This window comes from Octopus sinensis, linkage group LG6 (assembly GCF_006345805.1).
Source record: "Octopus sinensis linkage group LG6, ASM634580v1, whole genome shotgun sequence".
In the NCBI taxonomy this organism is placed as follows: Eukaryota; Metazoa; Mollusca; class Cephalopoda; order Octopoda; family Octopodidae; genus Octopus; species Octopus sinensis.
The window spans coordinates 93567193-93577298 of NC_043002.1; positions in this window are offsets into that span (position 1 = coordinate 93567193).

Genomic DNA, 10106 nt, shown 5'->3' on the forward strand with positions numbered 1-10106 from the left:
TTCAACCTTATCAATCCTAGAAGAATGAAAAGTTGAATCAATTTTTGCTCTCTAACAGAGTACTCCTGATTAACTTTTTCCAGTATTGTTATGTTGATCAAGGAAATGTAATATCTCTCTTCCTCACCTGTTTTTTTTCTTCTTCTATATTTATAATTGTAAGAGTATATGAATATATGGAAATATATCCATATATAGATATAAATATATGTATATCCTCCCAAATGTGCAATGTAATGTAGAAAAGCACAAACCATATTCTACTTCCCCACTTCAGTTCTCAAACAGCCCCTACAAGGTGTTAGGGAACCTGTTTTGTTAGGTGCGTGTAATCATTAAATGCACACACACACACACACTGAACTCCCCTATAGTTACCAAGTCTTTCCACGAAGCCAGTCTTGTGATTAACTCTGAGAAATACACACACACATGTACGCAAGTGTATACATAAATTGCATAAATGAGTGTATACACTTTATTACAATAACTTGTAAAATTGGATTTATATAATTTTTATTGGTATACATGTACATTATATTATTGTTGCTGTTATTATTATCATTATTACTATTATTATTAAGTAGCATTTTTAGAAACTACTTGTTCTGCTACAACTTATATTATTCATTATTATTGTTATTGTTATTGCTGTTGGTTTTTGGATACCAGATAAATGTCACCTCCATAGAAATAGTGTTTCCTTATAGATTAATTTTGTGAATATTAGTTCACGAAGAGAATTTATGGCACCCAAGCCATTCTTTGTTTGTATTAATTGATTACTACATAATTTCTAGTCCTTTGGCATGTTTGTATTGGTTGATTGCCTCATGAACATCTAGAGAACACATGTTGTTTAGTTCCTGGGCATGTTTTAGCTATCTTAGCTAAATTTATGCTGGAAGTACTGTAATAGTAAAACAGAAAAAAAAACATTGAGCTGGAGGGTGTTGGCTTGGGAAGAATTTGTCATAATGACACTGATGACCATCATCAGTATTGCATTGTCATTGAATCCTTCCCTTGTGGCTAGTTAGCCCCAAGTCTACTCTGATTTATCTGACCTATTAATCAAAAGTACTCCAGTGATATTTCCATACATAAATACATCTAGGATTACATTATTCAGTGTCTCCTGCCTTGCTTGAGATGCTAAGGTGTGATTTCAAGGATGTAAAGCTGATGTTTTTAGATGTCATGAGACCACTTAGAGAGCCTGCCTTCGTTGGTTCATAATGTCCTTGGACTGTTACATGGTTGACGAACTGTGTGGGGGGTATTACCATAAATAGACTGTAGGTGGGTGTAACCATAGATGGACTGTGGTGGGCATTACCAAAGATGGACTGTGTGGTGGGTGTGACCAGAGAGGGATTGTGTTGTATGATAGATACCTGTGTGGTAGATCTTAACATAAATGCACTTATATATGATAAATACTTCATGATGGTTGCCTATGTGATACATGGACTTGCACAGTAGAAATCACACAACCAACTAACAGAAGTGAAGTCTGATATAGAATAACCAAGAAATGTTGATGCATTTATACACATATAAGAATAACTTAGTTCAAATGTTATTTAAAATTCCAACACCTAGATGATTAATAGGAAGATAAACTTTAAAAAAGGGCCCCATTAAGTATATGAATGTTCAGTTTAACACAAGTACACAAACGTATCAAGCCTGCATCCCATCATAAATGACACTGGATTTGGCTTTCGTAGATCCTCAGGGACAGTTTTTCTCTATATTTTATGCATCACTTTCATGTTTTTATGTTAGTCATGATCAACTCAATTATTCCAGCTGTCAACTGAGACACCTACACACTAACATATAACATTCCATATATATATATATATATATATATATATATATACATATATATATATATGTGTGTGTGTGTGTGCATATACACACACACACACACACATGTACATACATATATATACATACAAACGCGTGCGCGCGTGGATGCAGGCATGTCTGAATGCTTAAGAAATTCTTTTCAAAACCATAAAGTCCTGGGTTCAATCTCACACAAGGCTATGATGCCATGCATCTTGGACAATAAGAGCATTTATCACAGCTTCAGGTCAACTCTATCCTTGTGAGTGCAATTTCTTTGATAGAAATTGTATAGAAACCTGTCAGACAGACTGTGCCTGTAATTCAAAGGTCCAGAGAATTACATTAAAGGAGAAATGTGTCTGTAGAATATTCAACCACTTTGCATACTAATTCAATATGTAGGTTGCCCACTTGTTAAAGCAACTGGACACACATACTGAAATTGATGCAAGAATCCATCATCATCATTATCATCATATACATCATTTTCATCATATACATGAATAAAATGTTCAATTAATTTTTCTCTTCATATTTTGTTGCTAATTCTGAAATTCTCACCTGCCACCAGCTTCATTGCACCACTGAAACAAGGGAAACCAAATGTGATTTATCAAAGTAGAAAATAGCATGATTATTTAAAAGACGCATTTTGTAGTGAGGGTCATGTATTCAGGATTACGACTTTTAACATGTTCCTGTAGCATTATTTATAATTATTGGAAAGGCAGTGGATTGACAGGAACATTAAGAGCATTTGACACAAATGCTTTGTTGCTATTTGTTCTGCCTCTCTACATTCTTGAGTTCAAATCTTGCTGAGGTCAACTTTGCCTTTCATCTCTTTAGGGTCAATAAAATAAAGTATCAGTCAAAAAGTACTAGAGTCAATGGTATCAGCTAACACCCTGCTTCCCCCACTGCCCAAAATTTCAGGCCTTGTGTCTACATTTGAAATAATTATTTATAAATATTGTTATTCAAACATATTACATTTATATAATATGAAAATAAGAATAAATAAATTCAACCTAAACCAATAAAAACAATTATCATAATGTTTGGTACATCCTGTTTCAGGACCTGGGGTATGCCATTGTTTGTTGCTTAGAGATAGTTTCTTTTTTTGCTTCCAGCTATCACTTTTATGAATATTCTTATTTTGTATGAAATATAAAGTAATCCAGCGGACCATGATGACATTCTGGGTACATGAATGGATTTTCTGGGGGGAACTTTTGTGCTTTTACTGAACAGGGTTTGATGTTTGTGTACAAGTTCATATTGTCCTGTAATATATAAAAGCATTGATAAATTTCTTCAAACCTCAATTGTTTTGTGTTATATTTTTATATTTCATTTCTTCTGCTTTCTTTCTCTCATCATTTACATATTATTAACTGTAGAAAAAGATGAAACTTCCATCCTTCCTATAATATCCTTCTGCAATGCTGCATCTGAAAGCGGGGCCTTGATTTGAGAATTCCAAGGTTTTGAGGAGTTAGGAACCACCTCTTAACCACTGTTAAATAATAATAATAATAATAATAATTGTGTACAGTGCTCAGGTGCACTACAACTCACCTAAAGTGTATATATAATCAGGTGTAGTTTCTGTGGATTTCGGAAAGCATGAGGGCCTTAAAGGATGCAGTGTCATGGCAGTCAACAACTGACGCAGGCAGTTTATTCCATGCTTCAGCAACTCTGAGCGTGAAAAAATGTTTCTGAAAGTCATGGTAGCTGTGCTGTTTTCTGACTTTGTAGGCATGTCCACGTGTGTTAGACACATGTCTACCCTACCTGGAGTAGTAGCACTTGTAAGGCACCCAGCTATAGATTAATTAATATGTAAGTAGAGTGACCCCTTGACAAGGCCTATTACCTGGTAACTACCTGAGTCAGGGTTGCATTGAAATGATAGGATGCTGCTTAGTGGCTGTGAACTATTGTGGCAAATAAACTTATTGAATCAATGGTGAGAATCCGTAGATGAACATACAACAACTGTCCATGACCAGAATCAACCTGTTCAGCTAACAAACTGCTATCATCTGTAGTCATGGCATGCACAGATGTGACATTCAGTTATAATAATAATAATAATAAACATTGTGTACAGTGCTCAGGTGCGCTACAACTCATCGAAAGTGTATATATAATCAGGTGTAGTTTCGACGGATTTCGGAAAGCATGAGGGCCTTAAAGGATGCAGTGTCATGGCAGTCAACAACTGACGCAGGCAGTTTATTCCATGCTTCAGCAACTCTGAGTGTGAAGAAATGTTTCCGAAAGTCATGGGAGCTGTGTTGTTTTCTGACTTTGTAGGCATGTCCACGTGTGTTAGACACATGGAGATCAAAAAGGTGTTCAGTGTTGTTATTGGCGAGGTGGTTGACAACTTTGTGGGCGTTTACCAAGTCCGTCGCCAGACGCCGGAGCTTCAGTGAATCCATGCCCAGGGAAACAAGGCGCTCAGAATATGGTAGGTGTCTGATGGAGGGTATGCGTTTGGTTGCACGTCTCTGAACAGATTCCAGGAGGTCAATGTTCTGAGCAAGATAGGGGTTCCAAACTGATGATGCAAATTCCAAGTGTGGTCGTACCATAGCTGTATACAGTTTTAAATAGATGGCTGGAGAGCGGCTAACAAAAGTCTTGCTGAGTGATGCCAAGACACCCTCGGCCTTCTTGACAATTTTAGAGATATGTGTGTGTGTAGCAGGAATATTCAGGAATCAACCACTATATCTGATGTTACGATTTGCTTGAATATTACCCATTATAGCAAATCCTGACCAATCCCAACTTTGCCTAGAACTGACTCCTGCAACAATTCTATCATATGTTCCTTTCTCCCTGAGACTAAGAAGCATTAGGAATTCAGCAAGCCTTAGCTACCTGATAGAGAGCATTGAGAGACAGCATAAAGAGTTGACCAGGAGATGGTGGAGAGCTCTTTACTCTTTACTCTTTTACTTGTTTCAGTCATTTGACTGTGGCCATGCTGGAGCACCACCTTTAATTGAGCAAATCGACCCCAGGACTTATTCTTTTGTAAGCCCAGTACTTATTTTATCGGTCTCTTTTGCCGAACCGCTAAGTAACGGGGGCATAAACACACCAGCATCGGTTGTCAAGCAATGCTAGGGGGACAAACACAGACAAACAAAGACACACACATACACATATATATATACATATATACGACAGGCTTCTTTCAGTTTCCATCTACCAAATCCACTCAAGGCTTTGGTTGGCCCGAGGCTATAGTAGAAGACACTTACCCAAGGTGTCACGCAGTGGGACTGAACCCAGAACCATGTGGTTGGTTAGCAAGCTACTTACCACACAGCCACTCCTGCGCCTATTGCAGCAAATGAACTTATTGAATCACTGGTGAATATCACTAGATGCTGAGCAAATGAACAAACAACAAATTGTCAATGACCAGAATCAACCAGTTCAGCTAATGATCTATTGCTATCATCTGTAGTCGTGGCATGCACAGGTGAGACCAATGTGATTCTTTTTGTGCAGGTAAGTCACCCAACCAGGTGGTGATGATGATGACGGTATTCAATGAAATACTGTACCAGCATCAATGACTGTTGCTGCTACTCACACAAACATCCTAGACTGCATCCAAAAGGGCCACCTAATTCTGGCCCTCATCTATACACACATATATGCAAACACATAATATGTGTGTGCATAGCAGGAATAGTCAGCAATCAATCACTATATCCAATCTTGGGATTCGTTTGAATATTACCCATAATATCAACAAAATCTGTCCCATTACAGCTTTTCCTACAACTGGCTCCAGAAACAATTCCATCTTTCTGAGCCTATCCATCAGTAAGGACAACATTAGCATTTTGTTTATGGGAAGAAGAATGGAAAATAAAAATTTTGTTTATCAAAAAAACTCAATAGATTCAGTGTTCTTCATGTTCTGAACACACAGCTTATATATATATATATATATATCACCATGATCACCATGACTGACCAGGCTATCAGATGTTGCTACACATCGCTGGTCACAATGCACTTTGCATTGTTTTAGCCTTTAAATGACGCTACTCCACTGGCTAAGCGAGCAGGCCAACAGAAGAAAGAGTGAAAGAAAGTTGTGGTGAAAGAGTACAGCAGAGATCGCTACCACCCTCTGCCGGGAACTCGTGGAGCTTTAGGTGTCTTCGCTCAATAAACACTCACAACGCCCGGTCTGGGAATTGAAACTGTGATCCTACAACCACGAGTCTGCTCCCCTAACCACTGGGCCATTGTGCCTCCATATATATATATATATTATATATATATATATATAATATATATATATATATAATATATATATATATATATATATATATATATATTATATATATATATATATATGCAGGTGGCACGTAAAAAGCACCCACTACACTTACGGAGTGGTTGGCGTTAGGAAGAGCATCCAGCTGTAGAAACACTGCCAGATCAGACTGCAGCCTGGTGCAGCCTTCTGGCTTCCCAGATCCCTGGTCGAATCATCCAACCCATGCTAGCATGGAGAACGGACGTTAAACGATGATGATGATATATATATATGTATGTATGTATGCATGTATGTATGTATCTTTTATGTGTTTCAGTGATTGCACTGTAGTATCGCCTTGAAAGGTTTAATTGAGAAATTGACTCCAGTCCTTATTTTTAAGTACTATTTTATGGATGTGAACAAGCTAACACTGGTTGTCATGTAGTGGTGGGTGACACACACACACACACACACACACACACGCATACATGTATACAGCAAGCTTCGACACTTTTCCTGTCTACGAAATTTACTCACAAGGATTTGGTCAGCTCAAGACAATAGCAGAAGACCCTTGCTCAAGATGCCACTCAGTGGAACTGAACCTCAAACTATGTGACAGCAAAGCAAGCTTCTTAACCATACAACCATATCTTTTGTGTATATAGGTGCAGGATTAGCTGTGTGGTAAGACACTTGCTTCCCAACCACATGGTTCTGGATTCAGTCCCACTGTGTGACACCTTGGGCATGTTTTCTACTATAGCCTCAGGCTGACCAAAGCCTTCTGAGTGGATTTGGTAAATGGAAATTGAAAGAAGCCTGTCATATATATGTAATATATTAGACTACCCGTGACCCATTGAATCACTGGGAAAGTCTGAGTTTTCCATCAATGGAGTTTTGTTTCGCATTTTTAAAAATTTCTTTTCCAAGTTATTCTGCATTCTTTCAACAAATGTGACATCGAAATCATGCATAAACGGTTCCTTTTCCCAGAAAAGGAAAGATTTCACTGCTATTTTTTGCATTTTTTGCATTTTTTGCTACCATGTAACAGGTATTTCGGGTCCTTTATCGCAAATAGCTGTTACATGGTAGCAGGGCGTACTAGAATTAGCAGCCAAATCTTTGGAGGTGAGATACGTTGAATGCACTTGAAAAAAACCCTATGAAAAAAATTATTTCACACCAAGATTATGAATGGGTCTTTTACAAAATATTTACCGTATTTTTAAAGTCATATCCACTTTAAAATATTTTTTAAATATGTCCAACCCATGCTAGCATGGAAAACGGACGCTAAATGATGATGATGATGATGATGATGATGTCAAAAGAAATTTTTGCGATGATATTCACTTGAAAATGATTTTAAAAAATATAAAAATATTGTCTGTTTAAAGAAAGCTAAAATGTAAATACTTACTGTACAAACGACTTACATTTTTGAAATCACATTTGCTTAAAAATATTTCTCAATGATTAAAATATTATGTTTAACAAAAGCAAAAATAGAAACATTTGCTGTAAAAAACAAATCAGATGTTTTCATTGTCAAGTCACTGTGTCTAATCGAAAGGTAAGAGCTTCTTCCCTTTCAGGGATAAATTATTTTCAGAATAATTACCCATTATGTACCATTTTGGGTATTTATACCCTGAAAACCCCTAATATTTCAATAACCACTTGTCCAATTTATGCAAAACTTGTTTTATTCCATTTGTATTCACATTTCAGAGGGAACTTAATTCATAGTATTTTCCTATGATGCGCCAGTTTGGCTGGGTAACATTGCAAGCAAGCATGATTCAAGCTCACTTTTAATGTATTATAGACATATGTATGCATTTATATGTGTCTGTGTTCACACCCCACCCCCACCATCACTTAATAACCAATGCTGGTGTGTTTATATCCCTATAATATTAGAGGTTTGGCAAAAGACACCAACAGAATAAGTACTAGGCTGAGGTTGATTTCTTCGACTAAAACCCTTTAAGGTGGAGCTCCAGCATGACCGCAGTCAAATGACTGTAACATGTAAAAGAATAAAAGAACACACACACACACACATTGTGTGTATGGTAGATGAGTTCAGCAAAAATTTGGATTCAGATGAATATGGTACCTAAGTTGAGGGACCAGAATTTAGTACGATATTATCCATACAATTTCAAAGTAAGGTGATTAAAATCAAAATAAGCAACAAGGATATCCAGAGGTAATGCAGTACGATCGTTTCATGCAACTCCATTTAATTGAACAATGCAATTATTACATCAATTTAAAATGCAGAGCAATCTTCAGCTGCACAAAGACATAGAATTTAGTTAAATTAGAACAGATGGACACATTAGTATAATTCTACCTAAAATCTCCAAGAAGTTAAGGAGATAGACAAAGAACATGCTCTTCTTACTCCAGCATAAAAGTTACTCCTATGCTGGAGTAAGAACAGTAGGTTACGACGACGAGGGTCCCAGCTGATACGATCAACAGAACAGCCTGCTCGTGAAATTAACGTGCAAGTGACTGAGCAATCCACAGACACGCGTACACCTAACGTAGTTCTCAGGGAAATTCAGCATGACACAGAGTGTGACAAGGCCGGCCCTTTGAAATACAGGTACTACTCAATTTTGCCAGCTGAGTGGACTGGAGCAACGTGAAATTAAGTGTCATGCTCAAGGACAGAACGCGTCACTAGGAATCGAACTCACGACCTTACAATCGTGAGCCGAATGCCCTAACCACTAAACCACATGCCTTCACATCCAGGGTATATCTAGTTATTAAATATCTAATTCAAATAAAAAGAGGATCATTGAAAAATGGCACATAATATAAAATTAACGGAACTCAAACTAAATCTAAAATCTCAACAAAATATTCCCCATAATCTGCTGGAATGACCGTCTTCCCTTTATATTTATGTACCATGCAGTTAAAGAAAAGAGATTATAGGAATTAGTCATAGCTCATTTTACCCATCTTAGATATCAGTTTTTGAAAATTGAAAATTATCTAATTAGTCATTTGTGTGGGGGAAAATTTGACTTAGAATCCAACACAGAAAAGAATATTGATTGTTAAACACCAAAAATTATTCTGATATTTTATTAACAACCTTGATTACAATTGAGTCAAAGCTGAGGAAAAATTTCTTGAAAAAGAAAGTACCTGTCAGCTGACTATGTATCAAACTCTCTCAGCTTCAACAACAACGATCCTGGCCAATTTTTACTCCTAAAGGTGATGCAACAGTACAAAATGATGATGCAATACTTGCAATGGAATGATTTCAAACAGGTGGATGGAAGCACTCCGTCGGTTACGATGACGAGGGTTCATCGGAACAGCCTGCTCGTGAAATTAACGTGTAAGTGGCTGAGCACTCCACAGACACGTGTACCCTTAATGTAGTTAAAACAGTGACAAGGCCGGCCCTTTGAAATACAGGTACAACAGGAAGTAAGAGTGAGAGAAAGTTGTGGTGAAAGAGTACAGCAGGGATCACCACCATCCCTGCTGGAGCCTTGTGGAGCTTTAGGTGTTTCCGCTCAATAAACACTCACAACGCCCGGTCTGGGAATCGAAACCGCGATCTTACGACTGCGAGTCCGCTGCCCTAACCACTGGCCATTGCGCCTCCACTTTCAAACAGGTAGGGAGAAAATGACAAGAAATCAGAAATTACTAATTCTACCCCAGTTAGTAATTTTGTGACCCCTACTCCATATATTATCTTTTCAATTAAAAATTAACTGATATGGTGAAACTTTATAGAGCAGAATCATGATGACATGCATTACAGCATTATTTATCCCGACTATTTTTTAGGGTTACATCATTCAATGTGGTCTTTTGTAAGACTGAAAGGTGAGATCTGAATAAGTCTTGATTACTATATCTAGCAGATCGTAGACCACATAGA